Source organism: Pelobates fuscus, chromosome 2 (genome assembly GCF_036172605.1).
Source record: "Pelobates fuscus isolate aPelFus1 chromosome 2, aPelFus1.pri, whole genome shotgun sequence".
Taxonomy (NCBI): Eukaryota; Metazoa; Chordata; class Amphibia; order Anura; family Pelobatidae; genus Pelobates; species Pelobates fuscus.
In genome coordinates, this window is record NC_086318.1 from 41,733,947 (window position 1) to 41,756,459 (window position 22,513).

A 22,513-nucleotide genomic window follows, 5' to 3' on the forward strand; every position below is an offset into this window, starting at 1 on the left:
ATGCAGCGCCCAGGATGTTAATCGTGTTTGGTTGTTTTGTATTATTTTCAGGTGTCTATATTTAATATCTTCCCAGAAGACACTTAATGTCCTTTACAGTTAACCATATCCAACATTTTACCATGGGCAAATATCATATCTACATACTGATAAGAATTCCCATGCTGCAGAGAGAAAATCTATTCATTAGCCAGGTAGGGATCCCCTATGAACTGACTTGAAGTTCCTGCATTGTGGCTTACTCAGTCAGTCGATCATAATGCTCACTTAACTCTCCGTAGCGCTGCTGAGTTTGTCCAATAAACAGTGCTTTATGTGCACAACAACAATTTATGATAGTTGTGATTCAAACATTAGTGTTCTACTTTGAAAGGCAAACAGCTAAACTACATCTGCTAAAAAACAAAAGTTGTAAAACATAAATCCACCACTGCATGTTGGGAGAGAAAGAGTCGAAGCATTGAGCAAAAGTAATCACCAAATGGTTACTCCATGCACCATAATCATCAGTGATTTGAAGTGGTCATGGTGCCTGAAGTCTGTGTGTGCAGTGGGCTGGCTAATGTAAATTTTGTGCAACTTTCGTTGCCCAGAATGTCAGTCATTGGCTGAGAGTCGTCAGCCGATACGATCAGCCAACGAATGTCAACAGCCAGGGCTTCCGACTTCAACGGCTCTGCAGAAGCTGGAAGCATGTCACCAGACACCCAAGGAGCATTGGAGCCAGGCAGGAACCCAGGTAAGAAGACAAATTAGTGCTCAACGGTTTGCACCATTACCACTGTACTCCTGTCACCTTAACCACTGCAGTGGACTGGGAGGTTATGATGCTTTCAGTAACCCTTTAAAAATATGTGGGTGCCATGGCAGCCCCTTTTATCTGCCCGCATTGATCCCAGCACTACCTCTGATAATCTACCAACCATTTGCACAAAAGATATATATAACTAGCAAAATTTAGGTCAAACCAGACTAAACCTGGCTATCACACAACCATTGCGATTAACTTGGTTATTTTGGGTTTAGTTTTGAAAGCTGTTAAGCAACTCGCTAGAGCCCTTTATGAATAAATTTCATTTTTTTTTATATATATATATATTTATTTCCACATCTATTCTCTGCTTTAATTTATCATTCCACACGTCCCACTTACCCTAGAACCGAACCATAATAGCTACAACAAAATGCAAATGAATCTAATTTCCAATGCTAAAATCATTACAACAAGGATGGCAACATTGGAAAGCCAACATATTCTTTCCATTGAAGAAAAGCACTGTTACAAACCTCTCAAGGATATGAGAATCTCTAGGGCTTAAATTGTAATAAAGATCAAAATAAGCCATGTACCGGCAGGATATCTGTTTTACTGCAACGTGTCACTTAGAAAAAAAAACCCAGCAAGTTACAAAGAAATTGTATAATGTGGTGTACTAAATGCAAACCACAGAGGGAACTTAGAATCTCAGAGCTGCAAATCAGAATCTAAGAAACGTATCGCAAAGTTCACATCACAATAGCCGTTTGAGATTATATTTTAGTTTAGCTGTTTTGACCTAAAATTTGCAAGTTTTTACAGCTTTTTTAGAAAAAGAAAAAAAAGATTGCATAATTTATCCCAAACTGTTTTTTTTTGTTGTTGTTTTTTTTAAAAAAAGAACACTTTATTGGTCAGAATAACACTCCCTATGATCCCCCCACCCCCAATAAAAATAATGAATGCAGCTAAAATTAAAGTACTCTTGCAGCCAGATCTACCTCCATTGACGTCGGTTCCCCTCGCTGGAAGGAGGGAGGGCTAAGGAGAAGACATGGGTGGCACAGGGGGTGGGAAGCCTTCCAGCATGCTCTGTTTTCTGGCGTCGGACACCATAAGTGCACGGATTGTGATGCCCCAAAAACCTGATTTATCCTCAGTAAAAACATTTTACCTAAAATAAGTTTCATATGTTGCGTTTACCGTGTCACATTTTTGTAGCAAAGGCCTGCCATTGGTACATTGTATTAATATACAAATCTGGGGGGAAAAAAACATATTTGTGGTTGGAGGATGAATAATGATAATCTTTTGCACAAAATGAGCAGCCCCTCTTAGATAGAGAATTCACACCATGCAGTAGCAATGTGATCAGTTTCCTCCAACACATCTATAGGGAAAAAGTTGTCACTTTGAGCATTGTAGCAAAATAGCCAACGTTTGCATGTCAGTAGGATCTTTTAATTCAGCCTGGCGCTGTCACATCTCCCCTTATGCTCCAGCGGTTCAGGGACGAAGCACGGGTAGGAGAGGGGCCTGATTTCTCAATTGGCAGATTAACCAAGGGGTTATCAGAACAATGCATCATGCTAGGCTGCGGTTATATGTCAGTCTACACAATGATTTCTGCTTCAGGAACAACTATTTTATTTTATTTATTCTATTCTTTATTTTATTTAGTTTTACGAAAGTATTCCCCTCAGTAAATACAATGTTCTTTTTCCTAGCACTCTGTTATGTGCGAGAAATCTATTTGTTTTGATTTGGATTCAATTGAAACGTTAATAGGGCTATTCAATAAACACATTGAGGAAAAAAATAAAAAGGACAAATGTCAAATTTGAAGTTTAAATGGGTGGTTTGGTAATTTCTCCCATTTCAGCAATAATCACAGGCTATTTTATTCTAAATGGTTTCATTCAGATTATGATTGAAAGCTTAGCAAATAACCTGACAAAAATAAATGAAGTAGACCCAGTGGCACTTTAAGAAAACTTAAAAACAATCCATTAGGAAATACATTTGAAAAATATCAAATTTCCCAACTCAGAATTTTTGGTTTCCTATTAGAATTATGTTCATGTCTTCCTATAATGATTTTTAACATAGCCTTATCTATACACCAAACAGTATGACAAACGCCGTTTTCCATACACGTTTGCCACGGACTCTGGCCCCCTGACCACCCACTATGGGCCAGGTCAGCGACTGTAAAAACCCATGTTTTATTCCCCCTGGTTCGGCACTTTCCATTCATGCGCATAGAATCGAACGCTAGCTCCTTGGTGGCCGTTCGCATGTACCAAAACGGCGAATAAACTTCATGGGGACTAAGCCGCGAATGCCCTGGAACTATTTTCGGCATGAAGACTTCGCGGTTCCCGGTCGGTGCCTGGTCGGTCCCCAGTGGCACTTAGATGCGATTCTATGGAACTATTTTTACGCATGGGACCATGCGTGCGGTCGGGCAAATTATGACTTCCAGGAAAAATCGATCTGGGTGATTTTTGATTATGTGGGGATTTTGTGTTTAAAAGGAATTTTCGGGGTTTTGTAAAATGTATGTTTTCTGTGCCTGGAGATAATTGACTTTAATACATTGCTGACTCAATTATCTCCCAGGCACAGGGGAGGGATTGACCTTTTTTGTATGGGAGTGTCCTGGACCTGAGAGCCAATCTAATTGTGTGTATGTTTTTACTGTAGTCTACTCTCAGGTCCAGGGGGGAGTACCCCTTGCATGGGGACCTGCATATAAGGCCAGTTGTGGCTGCCATTAAACTGATTCGTTTTACCCTCCATGAAGTATAGGTTCATGTTTTGGGGATTGGGAGTTATATTCACACTCTGGGGATTGCTATACTCCCTGGGATTATAATCACTAGCTCTTGTAAGAGCTATCCTGCTTTGCTCTCTGGACTAGGAGAGGTCTACCCACTGGAAGCTGGAAGCTGGATCCTGGTCTTGGGTCCAGAGTGGGTGGAGGACAGAGAGACCCCAACAAAGCTGCGGCGGTTTGTGGGGTTTACGGTGGTTATGGTGTCTGGTACAGTGCTTATGGTACTCAAGGATTTCTAGGAAGCGGCAATTGACAGAGGTACCCAGTCGGTACCCTCTCAGTAAAGTATTATGTTTGGAATAATCCGTCAAACTTGCTCCCTCCGGCTAGCAATCATATCCTCTTGTTGCAATGATAAAATACTTCTCTCTTGAATGTTATGAAACTACATTTCTAAATATATAAGGAAGCAAGTTACATAATTACATGCTGATATCATCTAAAAATTAATCAGGTTCAGTTTTTCACACATCGGGTTTCTGCTGTTGATCCAAAAGAAGGCAAAAACCCAAGGCATGATGTGGCCCAATTTATTTTAGTTAATTACAGCTGAAGGCTCATTTTACAGTTATATTGCCATCACTTTTAAAAGTTTTAATTTGGGAGAAGACTTGGTTTTATTTTATTTTTTTCTGTATTTGGTGAGATCATTGCTATACTATTCAAAGATTGCAAACAAGAATTGATAAGGGCTCTAACTAAACTAAAATTAAAAAAAAAAACGTTTAGCTAACACAAATCACATCTGGCTTTATTACATAGTTACAAAGTCATCTAGGTTGGATAAAGATTAAGGTCTGTCAAGTTCAAACTTTGAAACCCATCCTTTTATGATGTTGATCCAAGAGAAGACAAAAAAACAAAACAAAAACAATAGTAGCCACTTCTAATTATGCCGCAAAAAGGGAGGAAAATTATTTCTTGTTTCAATCAGTTTTCTCCTTGGATCAACAATCCATTCACATACATATTAATTATATTCTTGAATATTCCGCATTCTTTTTTTTTTGGGGGGGGGGGGGGATAAATACGCATCCAAGACTTTTAAGAAACATCTATAGATAGATATTAAACAGCATTGTTTTCCTAAGACAAAGTGGTAAGAGAGAGTTATTTAAATGATGCAAAGTGAGAAGTGGAGTAATACAAGTCAAGCAATCACCATAGAAACCGCAGGAACATTTACTTGGTTTCCATGGTGATTGCTTCACTTGTAAAAAGTGGTTTACTTTTGAATATGATTGCTGACAAAAAGGTCTTATGTATGTTACTTTGTGAATCATTCGTGATAACCATGTTACAATTGCATCAATTCCTTTATTTTGGACTATTAGAAGGTATCCGGATGTCTGTTGCTGAAACCTGGATACCTTTCCTTCAGTTTTATATATAAATGGATATTTGCTTTCTGTCCATGACAGAATGTCGCCTTATCCCATAGGAATAACCTGTTTCATATTATAATAATTTAAGTAAATGGGCAGATTCTCTGACTTTCTGGTAAAATGGCATATTCTCAAGGTTTTGGGTGAATGGGCAGATTCTCTGGTTCCCTTGGAGAAAGGGCAGACCTGCTATTAATACTCTTTCCATTGTCATCCAGTCAGTGTAATAATAACAGCAAAGAGTAATTCTCACAAAATGATACCAAGGCTGGTATTGAAAATTTCAGAAACATTACTTTTTGGCCTTTAACCCGATCACTACTGCAAACTATTAGAATTAAAAAAATGTTAGTGACACATTTATTTGAAGCAAGGGTTGCATAGCTAGGATATAAACATATCATAACACAGCAGTTTTGAGTGTAGTTGTAGATTGCTTGGTGTCATGATTCCGGGAACCAAACAAGCTAACACACACACAGAAAAGGTGCAGTACCGGACCTTAGAGTGGCCGGGCTAAGCACACAAAGAATAGTCAGGAGACAAGCCGAGTAAGGGGAACCAGAAGACAGAATAACGAGAAACAAGCCGAGGTCAAAGGGTAGGAGAAAGTCACAAAGTCGGATAAACAAGCCAGAGAGTACGTAACCAGAAACACAAGTTCAGTAGCAATACTAGCAACCAAAGACCACAACAGGGCAGAGAGAAACAGGAAAGGTAAGTATATAAATCATTAGGTTAATTCTGATTGGATAATTTCCAATCAGAATTAACAATTACACGTGGGAGATATCTAGACCTCCCACTGTGATTGAGGCACTGTGCCTTTAACGCCGGGTCAGGTGGCTGACCCCGGCGTTCAGCAAAATGGGCGGTCTCCCAGCAGTCTCTGCTGCTGGGGGACGTAGAGGAAGACGCGGGCGGCATCCGTGGCTGGGAGGATGCCGCCCGCCGAGCGCGCGCCAGGTAGGGGACCGCGGACGGCTGGAGGGTGAGTGCTGCGGGCGGACTGCAGCCTCCCCTCGCAGCCGCCCGCGGGATCCTGACACTTGTCAGACAAACATAAAAATTTACATTATGTGCATTTAAACCATTTTTATTTTATACCTATTCGTTCATCCATTATAAAAAAAAAAACATCTTTGGGAAATGTAAAGCTGTAGACAGTATTTAGTGTCCTTTATCTTGCAATGTATCACACAGGATCTGAGATGTTGGTGATGTTGTATAAGAGCAAACATTCATTTTTTCTAACATATAGTAGTTGTGACAAAAATATATAAATAAATATGGTCAAATACCTTGCTTATAGGTATGTGTAAGGATCCTGGAGGCATTATAATCAATATAGCCAACTAAAAATTTGCAGTGTATTGTAAAGCGAGTGTCTGCATTTGAGCATAATGCCAACAGACCGTAAATGCAGTTAAATGATATATTTCTAAAATAAAAGGTATTTAAAACCGCTATAGCAAACTTTATCAATCTCTGGGCTGCTAATGTAATGCTGACAGTGAAATGGTAGAGTCCATTCACTTCTCCTCCCTTCCTGCCGATTGGAATTATATGACCCATTGAAATTGTCTTTACAACTCAATAGCGGAGGGTGGGCTTACATTTTCGGCTGTATTAAATATAAGTGACTAATTGCTTTTGGCAGAGAAATGTGTTCCTTTACATGATGGTAGTAAAAATGAGGGTGAGTAAAGCTTTATGGACTAAATTTAATTCTGCAAAATACATGAAAGTACAAATATTTATACTCTATTCTGGTAGTGAATTGGTTAATGTAGGTAACTCAAATATATCTTAGACACTAATAACTTAGAGCGTCCAAAAAAACTCTTATTAAAACCATTTGTTTATTACATTTTGTTTATTATTGTTCTACTTTGTGTCTTTATACAAGTCAGCAGGTCTGACGCGTCTATAAGGCAGAACAGGCGGCCGATCCTCTCCTGCCGGTCACTTCTTGTAGCGTGGCCGATTGCCAACCTGCAGTGCCGCAGACTGTGTGGAGGGGTAGGGATATGAACACGTCGTATCTCTGCTCCCTCGGTAGCACACAGTGTGGCTGGCCCCCAGCAGGGGCGGAACTACTGCTGGCCCTCTTCTTATCGGATGGGAGGAAGTGATGTCCTCCCAAGAAGCCTAGAGTTGTATGTATTTCTGCATATATGTATTTTTGCCTGTATGTGTGTCTATATGGGAGAAAGAGAGATAGATGGGGGCTAGGGGAAGAAAGAGACACAAAGGGGATGGCGGGGAAGTAAGAAAAACACAAGAGGGGTTGAAAAGGGGGGGGGTGTAAGACACAAAGGGGCCAAAGGGGTTAGACATTAAAGAGAGGGCATATGAAACACTAATGGGGCTAAGAAATTCAAAAGGGGGGCTAGGAGACACAGAGTTTTTTTTGGGGGGGAGCAAGGGGTGGGCGGCAAAATGCATCTTCGCCTGTCCAGTCAAAAATTCTTGCACCGGCCCTGCACGTCAGTTTGTCTCATGAGTGCAGGCACTGTACTTTATGACTAAAAACTATGAAAACTGTGTTTTTATCTATTAAAAAAAAAAAGCAGCATTGCACACCGTAATAATATGTTTTGCACACCCCTTTTTGTTAACACCAGTCAGTTTTCATAGACTTCTTTACAACTCTTTGCAAGCTCTCCAAAACACCTGCTTCCAGTTATATCCAAAACCATGGGTGTTTCTAGCAAGGCAATAAGTGTAGCATTATGTTTGCCCAATAATTTCCAAAAAGCGTGTCTTGACTGTTGTAGTTGAATGTGCATATTAAATGTAACTTCCATCCCATTGTACAGGACAGCAACGAGGGGCTGATAACTGGTCAGCTTCTTTTTTGATGCTGTGTTTTTTTTGGTTAGAGATCACCCCTATATTCCACATTTTTCCTTCTGCAGGTGGAAGGATGGATCGCCTTAAGCCAAAGATAATAATGAATAAATGCAAATCTAACAGATGCTCCTAGTAAGGTGAGGTCTCAGAGACGTGACAGCACACCTTTAAGTTAGACCATTGGAAGACACTGGTTCTATGCTCCTACCCATTTCACACACAGTTACTGAATTACCTTCCTCCGGTCTGCAGAACAGAGATATCTTTGGCTGGCTAGGAAAAAAGATTAAAATTATAATACTTTCCCACAATTTCTTCCCTGTCCTTTATTCCCAGCAAGAGCTGTGTAAAAACAGCTCCTGCTGCAAGCTGGGAAAATTAACTAAGCAAATTCCCGCTATCGCTCCTTATTAGATTAGTAAGAAAAAAATAATTATATTTCTATCGCTTGCTCTTCATGAGTCGACACAGCTTATGGTGAGAGCCAACAGCGAGGACATCGAACTATCTCTTATACAATCAGACCTATTAAATCAGTGTCTCTGTCACTCAATTTTACTCAAGACGAGTCCTCTATGTAAGTATTAACTCATGTTCGTACCTTTTGTAAACAACAAAGAGAAAAAAGCAGAGAAAAAAAATATAGAAAAATCAGCAATCATTTAGCAGTTCTGTTTTTTTTTGTCAAATATTTTTTATTGAAAGGTTTTCATATTTAACAATATTAATCATTGTAAAGCAATGAAATATATGGAATGAAGAAAACATATAAAATCGCACAAACAAAAAGAAACAGGGGTGAAAATATCCATCCATTATAAAATTGAAAACATATGCTTTATGAAAAACACCACATAGTGTCAAATACGGTGTAAAGGCACTTTACACGTTCTGGCGATAAATAGTGTACAAACAGTTGCATTTACAAACAGAGGGAGAGTAAAAGGAGAGGCACATAAACTACAATCCGGCAAAAAATGTATCATTTTCGTTTGACATTATCCCCCCATATGTTCCAGTGGTGAGTTAATGATTCTGTTGTGTTTGATGGCAATCTGAGGTGCATCTCATAGCACTTATTCTCTAAGGCCAATGTTAATACCTCTTTAATAGAAGGAATTACGTCAGACCTCAAAAAATGTGGTATTACCATAGTGGTCGCTATCAAGACGTGGCCTACCATTATCTTATCCACTTTAGTAGAGTTTTCAGGAAATGACTTGAATAAACATAGTTCTCGATTCAAAGTCACAAAAGAAGGAGTTATATCCCTGATTATTGTATGTACATTCATCCAAAATAATTGTAAACGTGGACAATGCCACCACATATGGGAATATGTGCCTGTTTGCCCATAGCCACGCCAGCAGAGATTTGTAGAATTGGGGTATATTTTCTGGAGTTTGGATGGAGTCAGATACCACCGATATAAAACTTTATAGTGGTTCTCAAAATGAGCCAAACATTGGGTGATACCTTTCAAATTTAAAAAATTAGCCAACCAGTCATCAAAATACATTTCTCTCTGGAGATCCCTATCCCATGCAACTATGTAATCCAATTTGGTTTGGGGCCTAGCATTAATAAAGGAATAATATAGTGATATAGTACGTTTCCTTCCTGGTTTATTAATTAGACATGTGCAATTTGTTTTGGTCCGAATTTAAATTTGGACGAATTACAGCAATTTGGATGCTTCTGAATGTCCGAATTGCCAGGGTGCCGAATTTGCCAAATTTCGGAAGTGCCAAACCTAATTGCCGAATTTCTCAAGTGCCGAAGTGCTTTGGATTTCTGAAAAGTGGCAAAAAAGGAGAGGGATGGAAACGTAAGTGAATGATGACAGGAATCTAACCCTACCCCTAACCCTAACCTAACCCCAACCCTAACCTTATTAGGGTTAGGGTTAGGGAATTGCCGAATTCACGAATTCACGAATTTCAGAAGTGTCAAACCGAACCAAATTTTTTGCCCATGCACATGGCTATTATTAATATCATTTTTTTCTATTTCTGACTTCTCTAAATGAGTATATTTTTGGTCAAGTATTGGGACTTCAAATATTTCGCTTAATCTGGTAACTACAATCTCATATTTAGTGGCATCTGAATCTTCTAAATCATGAGTTAATCTAAATTTATCAAATGGTAACTGTAACAGACTGCCTGACACCCCAACCGGGTAGCTCTGTCAATCACTGCTTCCTAGTACTTTCGAGCACCATAAGCACCGCACTGGAACACCATAACCACCATAAACCTGACAAACTGCCTTGGTTGGGGTCTCTCTGTCTTCCACCCACCCTGGACCCAAGACCAGGAGCCAGCTTTCAGTGGGTAGACCTCTCCTAGTCCCGAGAGAAAAGCAGCCAGAGCAAGTCTTGTAATCCAAGGGAGTATAGTGATTATAGCAATCCCAAGAGTGCATATAGCTCTCCAATCCCCCAAAACATGAGCCTAGACTTCATGAAGGGTAAAACAAATCTGTTTAATGGCAGCCACAACTGGCCTTATATGCAGGTTCCATGCAAAGGGCACTCCCGCCTGGAGCTGAGGGTAGACTACAGTAAAAATATATACACAATTACATTGGCTCTCAGGTCCAGGACACTCCCATACAAAATAGGTGAATCCATCCCCTTACAAAGCTCCCAAATACCTTAAACACACACAAAATCCCCACAACATATTCAAAGATCACCCAGATCAGTTCAGAGGTTCAGGAATTTCCTTGAAGTCATAATTTGACCGACCACCCGCATGGTCCCATGCCCAAAATAGTTCCAGAGAATCATGGCTTGCGGTCGGTCTAGTTCGGTAGTTTAAAAACCAACAAACTACCGAACATAGTCAATAGTCTTACCCTGGTGCTTGTTCCCATTCTTTGTGGGAACGTTTCCACCAAACAGTGTCTTCTTAAGTGCTATAAAACCAAACCCAGGCGATCATGGAAGTCCAGCAGTGTTCGGGAGTTTCAGTGTCCGAAAATAGTTCCATGAACTCGACGATCAAACACCGCTGCCTGTTTTCATGCGAACAAGATGGCCGCCACTTTGTGGTCGTCCACAAGAAATGCGTCCACCCAGACAAACACTTAGAACACTGCGGTGAAAATTGCTACAAAGTAGCAATTAGGCTTGACAAGCTCCGGACCAAGTCTGTTCACATAGGATTTAAAGGGCCCATAGTCTTTTGGTAAGAGGCTGGCCAGCAGGCTCCTCCAAGAACACGTGACAAGGTTCAGTTCGTCACAGCAACAATAAATTATTTGAGAAAAAATCGTCCAGATTATGTAGAGAGAGGGACCTCCAGAAATAAACATCAACCCCAGGAATATCATATTTTAAAATGGACACTGGCATGGCCCTGGACCACAAAATCGTTTCCTTTATCTGCCTAAACATTATATCCCAAGCCCTCAATACACCATATGCTAGTAGAACAGCATAGTTTACCAGCAATAACATTGAAAATATAGATGGAAAGAAAAAAAAAATGCAAATAAATAAATAAAAATGATAAAAACCAACCATAAAAAGAAAAGCAAAACTGGGTCGAAAAAAGAAAAAGGAAGAAAAAAGTATTTACAAAAAAACATCAGGCCAATAGTGAGGTGCTATTAGTTCTGTTATTTTCATGTTTAATTTTCCGATTTGGTAAATAATTCTCTGAGAACCCGGACTTAGAAGAATTCTTGGCTTATTCACAAAGCACAAAGACGTCTAACGATTCAATCAGATCAAACCCATGCATATTCACCGTTACACAGTGAATCAAAACATAACTAGGGATTTTTTTGTCATTTTTATAAAGAAAACAGTGATTTGTTTTGAAAGCCCGGGGAAAATCACTGAAGCAGTGTTTTTGTTTTTTTTCCGCTGAGATGGATGGAGGGTATTGGAGTAAGATGGTATAAAGAAATATTTTAAACATTAAAAAGAAGATTGTACTTTCTCAAAGTACTGTGAAAGACATTGCTTTTAAGGTATGAGTTTTCAGATGCATGTTATGCATAGTGGAGTTCAAATATACATATATTTTTTTATCGGTTTTCTGCAAATTCTCATTCCTCTATATTCATCTAATGCAATCTCACATTCCTCAAATTTTTGAAGCTTACTCTTTACCTTTAAGCCCACTTGTCCTTTCAAACATCACATGATGCCATGTTTCAGGGTATAAACATTCAATATAATCACTGTTCTTGCCAGACTTTTAGTTAAGAAATGAGTTATAAAACGTATTATTATTTTTTTTTTTTTACTGCAAATACAGAGTTTCGAGAAAGCTGCATACACAGCCATGCTACCCCAGGTGATGCAGTGCATATGCAAGCCCTACTGTCCATCCAGATGTTAGTATTAGTGGGAAGCCCCTCAGGTAATTACATAGTTACATATCTGAAAAGAGACTTGCGTCCATCAAGTTCAGTCTTTCTCACATCTGTATTTGCTGTTAATCCAAAAAAAGACAAAAAACACAGTTTTAAGTGCTTTCCAAATCAACAAACTAGAGAAAAAGATCCTCCGAGGCCTTCCCGAGACAGAGTCTGACCCCCCACACCTCCAGGCCATCCTGAAGGAGATTTTTAATGGGATCTCACTTCACCACTGCAACTTGTAAGAGCCCACTGCGCTCTACACCCAAAGGGACCCCCAGTGCACCGCCAAGAGATGTTATATGCTGCCTGGAGATGTTCGCTGAAAAGGAGTTCATCCTCAGGACTGCATTATCTCCTTGCTAGCACATTTTTACCCACGTTGAGGCCCTCTACGCCTGCTGGCTTTACCACGCTGAACCTGATGATTTGCCTGCCTGCCCTCACCCGCTGCGATGACAACCTGGAACACCAGCTGATGGCACGTATCTGAGAATTGTACAACACCCCTCCCCTTTCTCTTCTCCCCCTCTCCCTGGCCCATCGCTTATGCCTGAACCATCACGTACGGAGGGCGGTAGACAGAGGTGGGACAAAGGGCACAAGCAGGAACCAACCAGGCGGAAAGTACCGGTGGCTAGCTGGCAGACTATCGTGCCTGAGGGCGGGAATATGGTAGGGAGGCTGGAAATGGAAGCCACACCGCTGACCTTAATTACATCAATACCCGTACACAGATACAAGATTCCATTGGATACACCATGACACTACCCATGCTATCCAAACATCTGTTGTGTTGTTTTGTTTTGCATTATATTCTGGCTTGCTACTTCCATGTCATTTATGATATGTGGAATTTATTATTTTCTATAACTGTTGGCCTTGCCTATCGAACCCCTGTGTGGCTGGTATTTTGGATGTTCATTTGCCTGCAATGGACCTGCGAGTTCTAACTCTTTACTGTAATTCAAGGGTCCTCTCTATCGCCAGTGATGATACGATATCTGGCTTTTGCAGAGTTGCATAAGCCAGAAGATGCTCCTGCTGACTACTTATTGGCTGAAAGTGTCAGTTGATCACCTTCAACCAATGACTGCAATTCTGTGCATCCAGGAAGGCTAATGACGCCCAAATGACTTCCGAAGGTATTTACCGTATATACTCGAGTATAAGCCGAGATTTTCAGCACATTTTTTGTGCTTAAAAACCCCCCACTCGGCTAATACTCGAGTCAATTGTCTGTATTATGGCAATTTGCATTGCCATAATACAGACAGGGGGCTGTGGGGGCTGCAGAGCTGTTACTTACCTCTCCTGCAGCTCCTGTCAGCTCCCTCCGCCTCCGCGCCGGTCCGTTCAGCACCTCTGTCAGCTCCCAGTGTAAGTCTCGCGAGAGCCGCGGGGTCATAGTGCGGCCGCGAGACTTACACTGTGAGCTGGCAGAGGGAGCTGACCGGACCGGACCGGAGGCGGAGGGAGCTGACAGGAGCTGCAGGAGAGGTAAGTAAGAGCTCTGCCAGCCCCCCTCCTACACAGTGCCCATCCACTGGACCACCAGGGAGTGAGAGCCCCCCTCTCTGCCATGTATCAAGCAGGGAGGGGGGATGAATTTTTTTTAAATAATAATAAAATAAAATAAAAAATAATAATTAAATAAAAAATAATAATAAAAAAATATTAAAATAATTAAAAAAAATAATAATAAAATTGCCCACCCCCCACCAAGGCTCTGCAACACACACACACACTGCACTCATACTCACACACTGCATTCATACACACACACACACTGCACTCATACACACACACACACTGCATTCATACACACACTGCACTCATATACACACACTGCACTCATACACACACACTGCACTCATACACACATACGCTGCACACACTGCACTCATACACACACTGCACTCATATACACACACTGCGCTCATACACACACTGCGCTCATACACACACGCTGCACTCATACACACACGCTGCACTCATACACACACTGCACTCATACACACACTGCATTCATTATATACACACACTGTAAATAAATATCCAACTAATATAATTTTTTTAGGATCTAATTTTATTTAGAAATTTACCAGTAGCTGCTGCATTTCCCACCCTAGTCTTATACTTGAGTCAATAAGTTTTCCCAGATTTTTGGGGTACAATTAGGGGCCTCGGCTTATATTCGGGTCGGCTTATACTCGAGTACATACGGTACATCTCTGGCAGCAAAATGGAGTATAGGAGTAGGAATTTCAAAGCTAAATGCTGCATATACAGACTCCAGACACCATGACCACTTCCAATCAAGTTAAATTACATATTTGAATCCACACAATTGCTGTCAATCAAACTAGCACAATCTATAAACGTCTGTAGACAACACACGCAGACATGCACATTTTAAACTTCGTTATAATAATAAATGTCCTTCAACTAATCCTTAAAGAGTCTATGTTGACGTGAAAATTACCATTCATTTAGTAACAGCAGAATTGTATACAATTAACACTAACAACTAGAACATGCTATTGTGGCATAAATTCTGTGTGGGCCAGAATTTCAGGATAATAAAGAATGTCACGAGTCTTTAAAGGGTTAAATTGTCAGTATTATTTAAAAATAAATGACATGTTTAATATTGTATTTGAAAACCTATTTCGTGTCTTGCAAGAATCACCACTTTTAAAAATAAGACTATGGGCAACAGCCTTCACCATATATTTCTAGGCCAAGTGAGTGATACATATTGTATAAATAAAGGATCCCTTGAGCTATTTCTGTAGCACAGACCCTAAATGTTTGTTAGGACCGAGTCAATGCATCAGGTTGATCAATGGTTCATTTAGTTTTTCTTGTGAGACTGTTGATTGGTCCAAATTCTGATAAATATTCGACTTGTGCACAGCATAAAATTGGATCAGCTAACAATTTTGTCCGAAAATAAAATTTGTGGGGGAACGGCCGAATTTCAGCAATGTCGGTTTGGCTTGGCAAAAATGATTTTGGTGCTAAAAAAACAGTATACATTTTTTTCCATTGCTCCCTTTTTCCCCCCTCTATTGGTCACTTTGCATAAAATCAACATTTAGTGACTGTTCCCTAGCCATCAACAATCTTCTTTTTTTGTTTTTTTGCCACAGACAGAATTCCAAGTCAAGGATCATAATGAATATGCTTGTCCATTTTGTGATTCACTTGTTTTTTTTGGCTATATTTCAGATTGGTTTGCCAAATCGGTCCAAATGCAGACAAACTGTAGTTTGGACCAAAATGAATCTACAAGAGAAACACCCATACACTGCCACACATTGGTGTCCACATACACATATTCACACAGATACACACACAGATTGAAACACATACTGTCATACATGCAGTGATCCACACACAGATTCAAACACGCTGGAACACATGCACAGACACTGACGCTGACATACACAGACACTGACACACTGACACACATACACAGACACACAAAAACACTGACACAGATACATACACTGACATATTATTATTATTATAATTGCCATTTATATAGCGCTTTACAATATTATTAGAGGGGGGATATAACTATAAATAGGACAATTACAAGAATACTTACAGAAACGATAGGTTGAAGAGGGCCCTGCTCAAAGAAGCTTACAGTCTATATGAGGTGGGGACTGAAAAATGTAATTAAATTTAAAAATCCACACCACTGTATTTCCTCTCCCCTTTAATTTAGTTCTTCCATCTTGGCTCCTTGTTAATCATCAGATTAAATGTTTATATATCACTTATTTATTGAAAAAAATAGATTCAACCTGGAATAATACATTAACATTTCTCTTGTCTTTAAGTATGTATCAAGTTAGTTACAGAGCTGAAAAAGAAACAGTGTTTCTGCCCACCTCCCCATTTGCATCGTGTGCCCTGGCTGTGCCTTGACCGAAATGTACTATGCTGTCAATTTCTATACATTTACAGAGCATCACATAAAAAGGGTAAACGCAAAGTATAGATGATTTTCAACATTTTATTTCATAGTTGTAACTTATAAAAATCTGAAATCAATGTGTTACAGAAAGGTATACACAATATAGCATATGAATAAGCGTTAGTTTTGAATACGTTTTTTTTTCTGTCATATTATGTGTGCTTTATACAGAGGTCCATAGGGCACATGAAACGCATCTAGTATTTATATTCCATAATTACTAATTATTATTATTATTACTATTCTAATGATTTTAGAAAGATTGCATATCTGCATCTAAACTTTAAGAGCATTCCTGACAAGCAGCAGTACAAATGAGATGTCAAACCATGGAATAACCTGCACATATCTGATTTTATCATCTCAAATTGCTTTTTATGGGGCGATTTTAATGAGCAGGACCTGTAGTGTGTCTGAATTGGTGTAACGCTCCACATCATTATACCTGGAGAGCTCAAGATGATCTACCGTATGCAACAGTCATCCTCGAAGGGGTAGAATTCTCTGTTCTTGTGCAATTTTATTTATAATGTTAGAAAGGCTGAGAGGTGTCTTAACATACCAAGATATTATAAGCATTCTTAGCAAAATAAAAAAAAAATTAAAAAATAAAACTTACATTACGTATCTAGCACCGTCACATCTGGGCTTTAAGTAGCCTAACGGCCACTTAGTGCGTTCAGTCAGGTTCTTTTTCCAAACCACTCAAGCACAAATCTCATTCACAGTGTCTCTCACTAGAGGAATTACATCATTATCTTGGAGAGAGCGTGGCTGGCAGTTGTTACTGCAAACCCATCTCTTTAAAATTCACCCAGCACATCCGCCAAAAGTAAATATATCACATGTACATATTTATTCATAAATATATATGTGCGGTTATATATATGCCGAAAAGACTGCAATTCATCTAGAACGTATTTTGCACAAGAGTTACGGAAATGCATTGTTTAATAATAGGACTGTATTTCAGCATTTTCTCAAGTTCAACCTTGTGTGTGATAAGGCTCCATGACATGCTAACAGATAAAAGGGGAGCCTTCTCAGATCATACATCTATTTACTCATACAGTCTGTCTATCCATCTATAATGTACCGTATATACTCGAGTATAAGCCGAGTTTTTCAGCACATTTTTTGTGCTGAAAAACCCCAACTCGTCTTATACTCGAGTCACTGTCTGTATTATGGCAATTTAAATTGCCATAATACAGACATGGGGCTGTGTAGGAGGGGGGCTGGCAGGAAGCTGTTACTTACCTCTCCTGCAGCTCCTGTCAGCTCCCTTCTCCTCCGCGCCGGTCCAGTCAGCTCCCCTGTCAGCTCCCAGTGTAAGTCTCGCGAGAGCCGCAGGGTGAGCTGACAGGGGAGCTGACCGGACCGGCGCGGAGGAGAAGGGAGCTGACAGGAGCTGAAGGAGAGGTAAGTGCTTCCTGCCAGCCCCCCTCCATTGAACTGCCAATGCCACTGGACCACCAGGGAGTGAAAGCCCCCCTCCCTGCCATGTATCAAGCAGGGAGGGGGGACGAAAAAAAAATCAAAATAATAATAATTTAAAAAATAATAATAAAATAAAAATTAATAATAATAAAACAATATTAATAAAACAAAACAAAAAATTATTAAAATAATAATTAAAATAATAATAATAAAATGCCCACCCCCCACCAAGGCTCTGCAACACACACACAAACACACACTGCATCACACACACACACACACTGCACTCATACACACACTGCACATTCATACACACACTGCATTCATACACACACACACACACACACACACACACTGCACTCATATACACACTGCATTCATACACACACTGAACTCATACACACACACTGCACTCATACACACATACTGCACTCATACACACACTGCACTCATATACACACTGCACTCATACACACTGCATTCATACATACACACACTGCACTCATACATACACACACTGCACTCATATACACACTTCACTCATACACACACTGCATTCATACACACACACTGCATTCATTATATACACACACTGTAAATAAATATTCAATTAATATATTTTTTTTAGGATCTAATTTTATTTAGAAATTTACCAGTAGCTGCTGCATTTCCCGCCCTAGTCTTATACTCGAGTCAATAAGTTTTACCAGTTTTTTGGGGTAAAATTAGGGGCCTCGGCTTATATTCGGGTCGGCTTATACTCGAGTATATACAGTAACTGTCTAACTGTCTATGTATTCGCTATCATTCTATATAACCATCTGTTACATCTACCCAGAATCCTGTGTATCTGTCTGTCTACATAACAGTGAGAATTCAAAGTGAATCCAAAGTAAATTTAAATTTATGGTCAGCGTATGTAGCCGAATTGAAAGAATAGCTAACTTTTTACTTTTTTTTTTCCAGTTCACCTATTTTAAACTTAAATTTGAAATTCACTTAGAATTTTCACTTTGGTAAATAACCCTTTATGTGTTATCCATATTTCAGTCTATATATGTGATTGATTTTCTATGTCTGCTTGTCCTGTTAAGGTCTATGATCGTTCGGTAGATTAATGATCCCATTTATAATTTTAATTTCCAGCACACAGATAGATAGATAGATAGATAGATAGAGATTGAAAGAGAGAGAGAGAGAGAGAGAGAGAGAGAGAGAGAGAGAGATATCATACAGGATCCAGTGCTCATTAGCTAAACAGTTATTTCAAAGCTCACAAAATGTAATATTTTTTTTAATTATGTTTTTGTTATAAAAACACCTAATCTAGGAAAAAAATTATTGGAGTTTAGTTACAGTATATGATCATACATTGCATAAGCCTGCCACAACGCCAATGTACCCCATTCTTGGCAGGTCCTACTCTAGCAGCCTCATGCCTGTTCTGATTGTAGATTAATCTGCTTACTTGGGAATTCCTTCCTTGAGGGACTCTCCGCAGAGCAAGGTTAAACAGGGCCCTGGAATGAGGCACCTGAGACATTTATTTATTTAATAATTGTAATTCTGCCTTTAAGGTATTTATAAAGATTCCCAAATGGACTGGTCATGTTTGATTCTCGCATTGACCTGGTTTATCTAACAATCTAATAAATAGACTACACAATTCACAGAATCACCGTTTTATATAACCCCGATGGGTTCGTTTTTTTATGTGGCTTGTTCCTGCTGAAATCCAGAAAGGTTAAAAAGAAAAGATTTTTTTTTACCATCTGCATATAATTTATTAAGTTCTACATTTTTACAGCAGAAAGCAACAGCGTGCAACAAAACATCTCAAAGGTTGCATAATGTTTTGAGAAAAGCTCTGATGTCTTGATATTTCAGCAGCCTCCCCTATAAAGGGCAGTGCTTCATGCCTTAAGTTATACATTTTGAAAAATTCAATATAAAGTCAGTTTATTATCTATTAAAATTAATGTGGTTTCACTAGGGCAATAATTTCTTGCCGATTAATCACAGAGCCAGTGAAATGTAGAAAAGACATTCCTGAATTCCTTCCCAATGATCTATGATGAATTCAGTTCTAATGGTTAGCAATGCAACATAAATTTATTGTAAACGCAACACTGGATAGTTTAACGTTAAATCCAGAGTCGAGTTAATCCTGTCAAGAGGACTTAAGGATGGGAGTTTAACAAAACCACATCTTGACATTCACACTAACTAATATATGTGCAGAATGAAGCGAATAGTCATAAAATCTGTGTCAACGGCACAATCCGAGCTGGTGAAAAAGAGTCTAGCACTTGCTGGTTGTTTTTACGGTAGGGTTTATGATGTACAAAATCGTATTATTTAGCCTGTCTGTTTTCCAGAGCAGGAGGTATATACACTTTGTAACAAGCAACAGAGCATTCCAGGCGATTTCTAGGTTAAATAAATTGGACAATATATTATTATCAATTATTTTGAATACATAGTATTTGTGACTGCTTAAATGCAAATATTGAAGCAGTTAAATATCAGTCACTAGGTATCATTTTTGGCTTTTAATAACCCTTAGTCAGCAGCTTAAAAATGTGACGGAGGGCTAGGACAAGGCTATTTTTTTGGGTAACACTTTGCCCCTTGTGATTTTGCCATTTTATGTTGCTGTTCATCTTCTGCTTGTGGAAGGGAACGTTTCTGTGGCCTCAAGAAAATTACTGATCTTTGAGAAGTGCTGGCGCAGGAGATTTTTGGCCAACTCTAGCCTTGTTTACAGCAATTTATTTGTGAACAAAGTCATAAAGAATTAATCAGAGTTCTAACTAATACCATTATGACCAATAATATGATATGAAAGGATGTACCTTTACCCAATCATTTAAGGGGTAAAACACAGCAGGACTTAAATAGATATAATAATAAATATAATATTAAATAGATATAATAATGCATTCTAGCGACAGTGTGTTCATAATGCCATTTTGTTCTTAAGTTCTTGTCGCTCCTATAGAGTCTGCTATACCTTCCCCTTAGTAATATTTCCTCCCCAGTGTCATATCCATCCCTACAGCCATGTGCTCCACATTCATCCCCAGCAGTGATATGTTCCAATTATTTACCCTATTTCTATATCTCCATTCCCTCACATTCATCCCACCTTCAATAGTCATGGCACCCACTCATAGTAATAACACCCCACAGCTATATGCAAATCAACTAACGTGGTCAAGAAATCCAGAACATTACTGCAATTAAGTCATCAGTATGGATTTTACATTGATTTTATTTCTATGTAAATCCACAGCCAAGGATTATGAAGGTGGCAAATTATACACCTGTACTGCTGGCACAGACAACATAGATACAGTGTAATTTGTCTGTTTAGATCTAGCAGTGATTTTATACCACAACTAGAAAAGCGTTTACCCTGGGAAATAAGGTGACCTTTTATTTATTTATACACACTAAAATGCATAAATCAGGCTAAGTAGACCTTTTATTATATGTTACACAAAAAAGTATGTGTCACTTTAAAGAGTGTTCAGAAAGGAGGGGCATTAGATAAATCGGTCAGTGCTATAGTTTAACATATGGGGAACATTTGCAAAAAAAAATAGCTAAAACTATTTGATAACACATTTTTTCTATTCTTTTTAAGACCTTGATTTTTATTATTTATTAGAGAAGAATTATTTGAATATTTCAAACTCTACTGTCTTGTCCTATATCACCATACATGTTAGAGATTAAAGGAACAATATAGGGTCAGGAACACAACATGTATTCTTGACCTATCTAGCCCCCCCTGACCCTCCCTCAACCCCTAAATATACCGTAGTAAAATGTAATCTTTATTTTAGTCTGCTGGTGCTGGCTCTGCCCTTTGTCTGCTTTCTTGGCTGATAGAAGTGATGAACTCATAGGAAAGCACTGTATTGGCTTAGATTGCCAAGGAGGCAGGCCATGGGCAGGGCCAAACACCAACCTAACCAATCAGCTTCTCCTTATAGAGATGCATTGAATCAATGCAGAGGGTGGAGACACCGAATGTCAGTGCTGCACATTGTGTAACACTGCCCCATGAACGCACCTCTAGTAGCCATCTGAGGAGTGGCCACTGGAGGTGTTCCTAGGCTGTAATGTAAACACTGCATTTTCTCTGAAAAACAGTGTTTACAACAAAAAGCATACAGGGACTGACTATATTCACCAGAACAACTACATTAAGCTGTAGTTGTTCTGGTGACTATAATGTCCCTTTAAGCTCTCCAATGTTGACATACAATCTCCTGTAATTTACTATTATCGGTTCTACATGAACCTGCTCATCTTAAATAAAGTCAATATTAAAAGAGACTAAAAGGACAAAATCGTGATGAGGACATAGAACATGGTAGCCAATGACTGGATAAATATACATTTATATAGTATAGAAAAACATGTTATATATAACAACAGAAATAAACAGCTATTGCTCACACATTTATATTGTTATATTGTAGCACTGAGTCTCGTTCATAAATGAATAACAGCTTCATGCATTCAAAGCCTGTGCTACAATGAACGCTACGGCTCTCTAATCAGTATAAAGAATTTCAGTTTTACATAAAGTGTCCTCCGAGGGAACCTCTAACGTAGCTGGAAACTCACTTTTTAACTCTAAGAATAGAGAAAAATGTATTTATGCTCTATTGCAATTTAAATGCCCCAAACACTTTAATAAGGTTACGTAGATCATTTTATGCAGAACTGACAATAATACAAGTTGATATTTATGGAGTCGTATTACAGATTAGTTTATAATTGCATGGGACATAAGTTCGGTTTGCAGAATTGGATTGGTCACCAGGAGAATAGCAATGACTATTGGGATGAGG

At 39.1% G+C, this 22,513-nt stretch overlaps 1 protein-coding gene across 1 annotated transcript in view; it reads right to left on the reverse strand.

Moving 5' to 3' along the window:
- The window catches only part of KLHL29 (kelch like family member 29), an 830,662-nt gene that overhangs the window by 100,397 nt on the left and 707,752 nt on the right, over positions 1-22,513 (reverse strand). The gene's annotated exons all lie outside the window — the stretch shown is intronic.